The following is an 8,881-nucleotide window of genomic DNA, read 5'->3' as shown; positions in this document are numbered from 1 at the left end:
TATGAAAGAAGCCGATGACAAAGAATTTCTGTTAGCTAAAGTTAGTCTTAATCGTTGGAGTATTTGGAGCATGTAGGAGGAAAGAAATCACGTTTTTGACCGTAGATGCCATTAAAGATTGTCAATCATATTTTAGTGTGAAGATTCCGAATATAAAAACTCCTATTTTCCAAGAGTGTTTACTATTACTGAGGGACCAATAGATGTTATCAATTTCTTACATGTATTTCGTAAGTACGCAAAACTTTGACCACTCAATGTGACACATCAGCGACTTATCTTGACGTATCGAAAAAATCAATGCTGTACCCTGCCAGTTAGTATCAATACAATTAGTGGTATGTCAAAAAAGATAGCGGAATTTCTTGGACTCCCCAACGCTATTGAATACACTGGTCATTGTTTCCGGCGCATCTTTGCAACAATGCTGGCAGATTCAGGAGCGGACATAGCAGTTTTAAAGCGACATGGAGGTTGGCGATCAAGCTCGGTTGTTGAAGGTTATATTGAAAATTCAATTGAACAGAAAACCGAAATAGTAAAAAGAAATCATGGGTCAGAAAGATACGTCATATAAGAAATTAAAAGCAGTTTACGTAGAAGCAGAAGCTACCAGCATTGCCAGTACAAGAAATTTACTTATTCCGACTCCTACAACTTGCATTTCTCATAGAGACAAAAAGTTGGATGCCTCTTGTATTCACTTTAATAATTTAAATAATTGTACCTTTAAGATTTATAACAAATAAATATTTTTATTGTTTCTAACGTTTTATTTTTTACTTTTAGGCACTAGTGCCTAAACAAGTGTCACTTTGTCTAAAAGAATATCATTTCGAATCTCAAATAAATTTCAAAAACTGTCAATTTCGAAAGGCTTTCACAAAAAAGAAATTTTCAGTTGTTCAAGTGCCTTCAAAAATTTAGCAAGCCCAGCACAAAGCACCTTTTTAATCACTACGGAAAAATGATTTAGCCTAATTACCTAACGAAACAGCTAACTAATGAATAAATTAGCTGCAGAGGTAAAGTGAATTAAAAGCGGTGCCATTGTCGATAATCGACGGAGGCGTAAACTGAACGCGATTTACTACAGCGAAAATATCGCCGCTCCAAATCTAATTTACACACTTTTTAATCGTTCGGAAGCGTTCGGAAAGGGACCGAACAATCCAATTAGCTTAATTGTAAATCCTTTCCAGTTTAGGCACCGATTCGACGCAGTTAATGGCGCTCTAATCGCTATTTTTTCCGATTATTTTCTAGTTTTTTTTTGGTTTTAAACTATTCCGTAAATATTCAACTAAGCTAGCGGTAATGCATTTTGCTATTAGGCAGCATTAGTACGTATCTACGGTTTGTACGTTTTCTTTATTTTAATGCAAAAATATCTCTTTGTTGCCAACCAACAGGTTGTGTTCAATCTCATACCTGTATGACAGCCTATTCATTAGACAACCAGTCAATTTACGATGTAATTATTTGTACAGGGTGTTCCAAATTCGTACCTCATCGTTAGGATCTCGGAAACTAGAAGAGATAGACTTATCAAGATCCGTTATATGGAGTCAAATATACGCAAATTTAATGCTGATCGAAGTGCCACCTTATAGTCCGGTCGAGATATAAATAAATAAATAAATAAATAAATGCCTTTATTGTCAAAAAAATTTACAATTTGTAGACAAAGGTAAAGTAAACGAACAAAGTAAACAAACAAAGTAAATAAACAAAGTAAACAAACAAACAAACAAAAGAGAATACAAAACATTATACAAATAACATTGTCAGTCTTATTGTTTAAAATAAACATTTATAAATGTTTACAATGTCAAAGAACAAAAACATAAAAATAACATTCTTTAGTAGATTAGTCGATTAGTAGTAAGATATTTAGTAAGTTTATACTAAATATCAATGATCTCTAGATAAATTTACCTCGATGTCGTTGGTAAATATAGTAATAGCAAACATTAGACCAGTGTTTACTAGATCAAATTCGATTATCAAAATATGTCATTTACGGCGTAGAAAGCCTTGTCTAGTAAATAAGAGTTCAATGCTTTGCGAAATGAAGAAAATGATTATATGGATTTCATTTCAAATGGCAGGTGATTGTGCATTTTTTTCGAGTTGTATAATAGTGAACTTTTAACTAACTCTGAGTGTGGGGTAATTAGATAAAGATCTTGCTCTGCGTTCCTGAATGGATAAGTGTGAGATGGCCTTTCTTGAGAAACTGATACATGCTTACGTATTAGGCAAACGGATTCAAATATAAATAACGAAGGAAGAGTTAATATTTTTATTTGTAATTTTTTAAAAATGTCCTGGCAATGAGTTCTGCTGTTTAGTCCCAGTGAATATCGAACAGCTTTCTTCTTGAGCTTGAAAATGCGGTCAAATCACAACGCGTACCCCAGAATGGGAGGGCATATCTGAGGTGCGACTCAAAAAGTGCATAATAAACAGTTCTAGCCACTGACAAGTTAAGCTCATTAGAAACAGATCTTAATGCAAAACAAGCAGAGCTTAATTTTTTCGATAAAGCGTCGATATGCATGTCCCATTTTAGAAACGATAAGGCACTAGCACTATAAGAAATTTTGTGCCATTTATGGCACAATAAGAAATGAACTAAAAATACAACCATTAGAAGAAAAAGTAAAAGTATATAAAAGCAAATGGAAGAAACTGTAGAAAAAATGATAGTCTACGATATACACCTCCAGGAAGGAGAAGCATTGAACGACCAATACAGAGCCATAATCCTTGCTAGGATCATCCTTGCAAAGTTATAGAAACATGTAAAACCTCATTTTCGTCTAGAAATGATTTAGGCCTCAGCGATCGTGTGTGGATCACATAAATACACTCCGTATAGTAATGGAATAAACATTGGAATGGCGTTCACCTTTATACTTCATATTTGTTGATTTTGAACGTGCGTTGATAGCCTAAAGTACCAATCTCTTTGGCCAGCCCTCAGCAAAGCTGGTATTCCTAACAAATTTGTAAGCATCATAAAGACGCTCTATTGTGAGGCTCAATTTGCAGTCTTGCATAAGAGTCAAAGGAGTGAATCCATGAACATTCGGAATGGGGTGAGGCAGGGTTGCGTCCTGTCGCCGTTTCTTTTTAATATCCTCTTAGATGATATTCTAAAAAGAACAATTTTCAGGAATCATTGTGGAATATGGTGGACTCCTTTTAGCATGTTAGAAGATCTCAGTTATGCAGATGACATCTGTGTCCTTTCTCATAGTCACGCGGATATGGCAGCAAAACTACTTGACTTGTCAAAAGAAGCTCGAATTGCAGGTCTTAAAATCAATACTAAAAATACTAAATCGATGAGAGCTTGTACCAACAACGTCGCTCCTTTTATCACTGGAACAACACCTATAGAGGAGGTAAATAATTTTACTTACTTAGGAAGTATAATTTCAACTAACGGAGGCACAGAGCAAGATATCATAAATAGAATAAACAAGGCCAGAATAACTTTTGGAATGCTTAACAATATTTGGAGATCAAGACAGTACTCTCAACTTAGGAGCTATTGAGTGGAATCCACAAGGCAGTAGAAGAATTCGTCATCCAAGACACACATGGGAAGGGACAATTAAAAAGGAGATCGAATCAGTAAACCGGTCATGGCGAGATGTCAAATCAATTGCCAACAACCGAACCCGCTGGAGAGCGTTTATTGAAGCCCTATGCTTCACGTAGGAGTAAAAGACAAAATGAAAAATAAATGCAGAACCATCTCTGTAGAGGAACACGTTTTTAAAGCTAAGCGAAAAAAGGACACGACAATTTTAACCTAACACCTCGACGAATTTAACCGACAAAGTTAGCAACTGCCGAAACCAGCTCTCCAAAGACAAAGGTTGCGTTTTTCTCACGCCACGAGAGAGTTAGAGGCGGCGAAGGCGGCGAAGGAGGCGGCGAAGCGATTATTCTCCCGGTAATTATTATTAAAATATGCCCCGCAATTTACACGCGGTTCTAGTTGTCGGTCCGACCGACATAATTGGGCGCCGCGCCGAACCTCGCTAACGACGCCCGAACTAGATTACCTACCATTATGGATGTTCTGGCGTATGTCTGGCCCTGGTGCGAACGCAACCAGCCCCATTTGCATAGTAAAGTTGAGAATTACGGCGCCATTTTCTCCACTAGAACAGAGATAGTGGGAGGGGAAGGATGTCTCGCCAAAAAAAAAAACGAAAAATAGATAAGAGAAAGAATATACAGGGTGTCTCAGAAATAAGTGCAAGTATTTTAACTGGTAGTATATTTCGACCTTAGAAAAACGCCTATAGGTTTTTTTTTTTGAAAAAAAAAATTGTTGAAAGTTTTACATTTTCCGGGAAAAAATACTCTTTAGTGCCACTTGTTTATTTAACTGATATTTTTTACGGCACGGCGTGTCTAATTTGTCATTGCAGTGTTGCCACCTCCTACATTATCCATATTCAACATATTTTTATTCACTGTAATTTTAAATTTGTACCGAAAAATTACGAGCATTAATTTTATTTATTATACCGGGTGCGTCTCAAAAGTGGCTCACCCCTATAAGTTTTTATTTTTTCAGATAAAAAAATCTAACCTAACATAACCAGATTTGGTATGTTAGTATATGACATAAATTAGGATAGATTGACGTATTCAATTGTTTTTGGTCACTTCCTGTTTCACCGGAAATTACTACAATTTGTGATTCTTAAATGGCACTCTCTGTATTTTTTACTTTATTTGATAGAAAATGACACTCCGAAAACAAATGTCAATTTTTGACATTTTCGTATATGGTTGATTTGAAATTGTAACATGCGGTTCATAACGACAATTTGACTCGAAATACCAAGTGTGTGATACCAAATTATTTGTAAAAGAATACTTTTTCCAAATATGGCAATGAGCCACCGTTGTTCCATTTGAAAAAACCGACCAGGACAAGACACGAAAAACATGAGACGATCAAATCTATTCTTCCGAGGCTCCTTGATTAAAAATTAGTGAAATTTAAAATACGATTTTTTGTTAAGCAAAAATGTCAAAAGTTGGCATATGATATGTCATTCTATTCAGAGTGTCATTTTCTAAAATAAATAAATACGAATAAAGTAAAAATGTACCAAGGGTGCCATTTATTTTAAATTGTACAGAGAATGAGAGAGGTATGTTTGTTTTGATCAGATCTATATTACCCCGTAAAATACTTATACAGATACTTATTTCTGGGACACCCTGTATATTCCAATTTCAAGGTTTAATAATGAGCGTATATTAAAAGGTATGCATCAAATGCCGTTTTTATATTTAACCCATATAATAATATTTCAGTTTAGCCTTTTTATGGAGAATATCCAAGTTACGCATATCCATTTATTTATATTATAACAAAAAATGTAAATATTCAAAAACTGGTAAATAGTAACTAAATATTAATTGACTAAAGTTTCGGAGTGAGAAACTGCTTTGGCCTACTTTACAATAAGCCTTTACATTTGGCCTACTTTACAATAATGCTTTGGCCTAATATACAATATACTTCTGACTCACAGTGACTTTCTAATGTTGTTAAATATTAAAATAAAAAAAATGATAATATATAGGCTGCAGAGATTTTAATATTGATGTTAAGAATTCAAATAGGTATGGTCAAAGACAGTGAAAAGGGCGCCACTTACTTTGTTTATGAGAGTGGTAAAGTAAGAAACCAAAAGGAAAAATATGATATCACAACATAGCTAAAATAAAGTAATCAACAGCATTAAGGGTCTATTATGTTTATCAGGAATAAAAGTCAGAAATAACTATCCTACATTAAACATTTATTGAAAACGAACACAAGTATCATCAATTAGTCACAGTGATCCCAATAAAACCGCAAGTTATTTTAAATAGATTCGAATTTAGTAACTGTATTCTTTGAACTAAGTAAGCTACTTAATATAAAAACAGGTGAAATTTATGTATGTCTCAATACGATGATGTTTCGAAACATGTCGTGTACAAAAGCCTTTAAAATGAATACGTGTTGATAATTTTTATATAAAATATCATAGCTAAGTAAGAGTGTACTGTACGAATCAAATTATAACTTATAACGTTAAATAAAAAATAATTTTGACTACAATAGGTGGGATAAATAGTGATAATTTACCAGGTTATTAAATCTGTTGTCTCAAAAATTATAAAATAAAAGCGTACCTTGTGTATCAAACTTAAGAGACTTATCTGTATATAGTTTCTTATGATGTAAACAGGTAGTTAGGTATTCTCCAGACTAACAGAAGTGGATGCAGATGACTATGGCAGGAGAAGTCCTCGATATCAGCCAAAAGAACGATTGTAATGTCAGGAACACTGTCTTAAGGTCTGCATAGGTCCACACAAAATGAAAGTGGGTGAAACATACAATAATTACTGCATTATTACTGCATACCAGGTGGTAATTACTGAGTACCATGTGGTAGTTACTCTATAAATAAAAAATAGTTCTCAGGACAGATACTCAATAAAAGAAACAACTTACGGTCTGAAAATCAGCTTTGCATAAATATATTCAAACCATATCCCGATCCAAACCAGTAATTAAATACTCAAATAAACGAAATAACAAACGGAAATAACTGAAATAGAATTTAGTTAGATAGGGCTATATAAAATGGCGGATAAACTTACGGTGATCATTCCAAGAAGAAACCAAACAAATACGATCTATACTCTGGATTGCATACTTTACAAGGTTTTCAAATCTCCAAATCGGATACCCATGCAATGGAAATCGAAAAGTGGACTCAGAGTGCTTTTCACTGGAAAATTTGTCGGACGCTGAAACGCGCGTCCTCTTCAGATCCAAATTCCCAGAAAGAAAAACCTTCTTCTCAGTTTCAGAAACGAAAACCCAACTGTCATAAATGAAGTTTGACATCTAGCGAATAGATGCGCTAATAAAAATTATATCGGGACAAAGGAAATGCAATTAAGGAAGTTTGGCATATAGCGAATAGATGGCGCTAATAAACAAGACAAGTGAACTGTTATAAATGAAGTTTGATATCTTTGGCATCTAGCAAATAGATGGCGCCAATACTAAGAAATTTAAATAAAAATAGATTTTTAAATTCATTTTTATTAAAGGAAATAAAAAATGCTACACATTTGCTAGGCCATTGTTGATGGATTTTACATATCTATTTGGTGCACTTGGGGCAGCTAACTGGATTTGCCTCTCATGATTTCTGGGGTATAAATAACACTTTGCTTTGCCATTTTTAGATATTTTTGGCACATGTAATGTTTCAAGATCGTGTATTTTAATCTTTTAAATATTGATCACGCGATTGCCGACTCCTAGCACCCAAACTTACACTACTGTTAAAGAATACATGAGGCGATATCTTAATTTTGACATTATCTTACCAATATATCTAAGTAAAATTTTGTGTGGGGTATTGAAATACGCGAGTACTTGAGGGTTAAAGCGAACCGATCTTTATTTAGTACAGTTCTAAAATGTGCCGATTTAACTGAGCGATCAATTAAAACGAAACATCCCCCCAATTAAAAGCCGCCGTTACCGATAATCGACCCTATAAAGTGAGATTTGCCCGCTTACAATGGCGGCCGCCAGCGCGGATTTATCTCTATCGTTTCGACCCGTTGACATTCTACATTTCGGCCCTTTATATCCCTACGTCGTGGTCGCAGCACAGATGCCCTTGCTCGACTTTGAAACGGGAACCTATAATAGGATCGAGTGGAATTGGGTTTCGCGATGGGGTATTTGATCAGTCGCACAGGCAAACATTGTTTCCTTTATCCATGCAAATTGCGAATTTGTAGTAAAAATAAGCATTTGGTTATGGGTTCGATGATTAAAACTAAATAAATAAATAAATAAATAAATGTCTTTATTGTCAAAAAATTATTCAATTTGTCAGGGGCGGCTCGTAGCACTGGAAGATGGTGAGGCACATTAGAAGAGAATTTTTATTAGTATGTACTATATAGGATGACCATTAGTACGAGGAAGTCCAATATCTTCGTAGTTGACAAATATATGAAAAAAAAGTTCTATATAAAAGAAGTGCATATCCTAAAAAAATATTTTTTTTTTAAATTGCAATCGCATTACCATTTTTCTGTACAGAATTGGGTTCAGCATAAAATTCAGCATACATCACACTATTGATTTATTTGAAGCACTACATATGCGGGATTTCCATGATAATTCATATTTGAAAAATTTTATTTTTTAAAAAGTGGTAAAAACCTGGAGTGAATTTAACTTATTGATATATTATTGCTTAAGTATGTATATAGCGAAGTTGGTAGGACAAAAGAAGAAATCCGAGAAAAATTCACATTATTTTATACAGGGATTTTTTTATGGCACGGCCAACATTGCAATATTGTAATGCTATATCTCATTTTTTTTTAAATGCAATACACACTGTATATTATTTTTAGGTATTTTAGATACCTACAGACTTAAAAAGCGCACATTTTTGTATTTCAAATATTTTTAAATTTTTAGCAGTTGCGGAAATAGCCTTATTTGTAATATAATTTGCAGTATTATACCATATGATCGAATAAAAACGGCGTCAGCGATAGCTATGAAATGAAGATCGCTGTCATTATATGTAAAATTATATGGGAAATGTCATCTATCGTCATTTTCAAGCCAAATGGACGCCGTTTTTTTTCGATCATACGGTACCTATTACATAGGGCTATTGCAACAGTAAATTTTTATCAAAGCCACCTCAGGATATTTTGTCTTATATTTTACTCTGTATGGTAAAATTTTGTTTTTCTACCCATCCTATAAAAATAAAACAAAATGAAATCTGTAACA

The sequence above is a fragment of the Sitophilus oryzae genome, unplaced genomic scaffold (genome assembly GCF_002938485.1).
Source record: "Sitophilus oryzae breed Bouriz unplaced genomic scaffold, Soryzae_2.0 scaffold_1974_pilon_pilon, whole genome shotgun sequence".
NCBI lineage: Eukaryota > Metazoa > Arthropoda > Insecta > Coleoptera > Curculionidae > Sitophilus > Sitophilus oryzae.
This window is presented reverse-complemented; position numbering follows the sequence as displayed.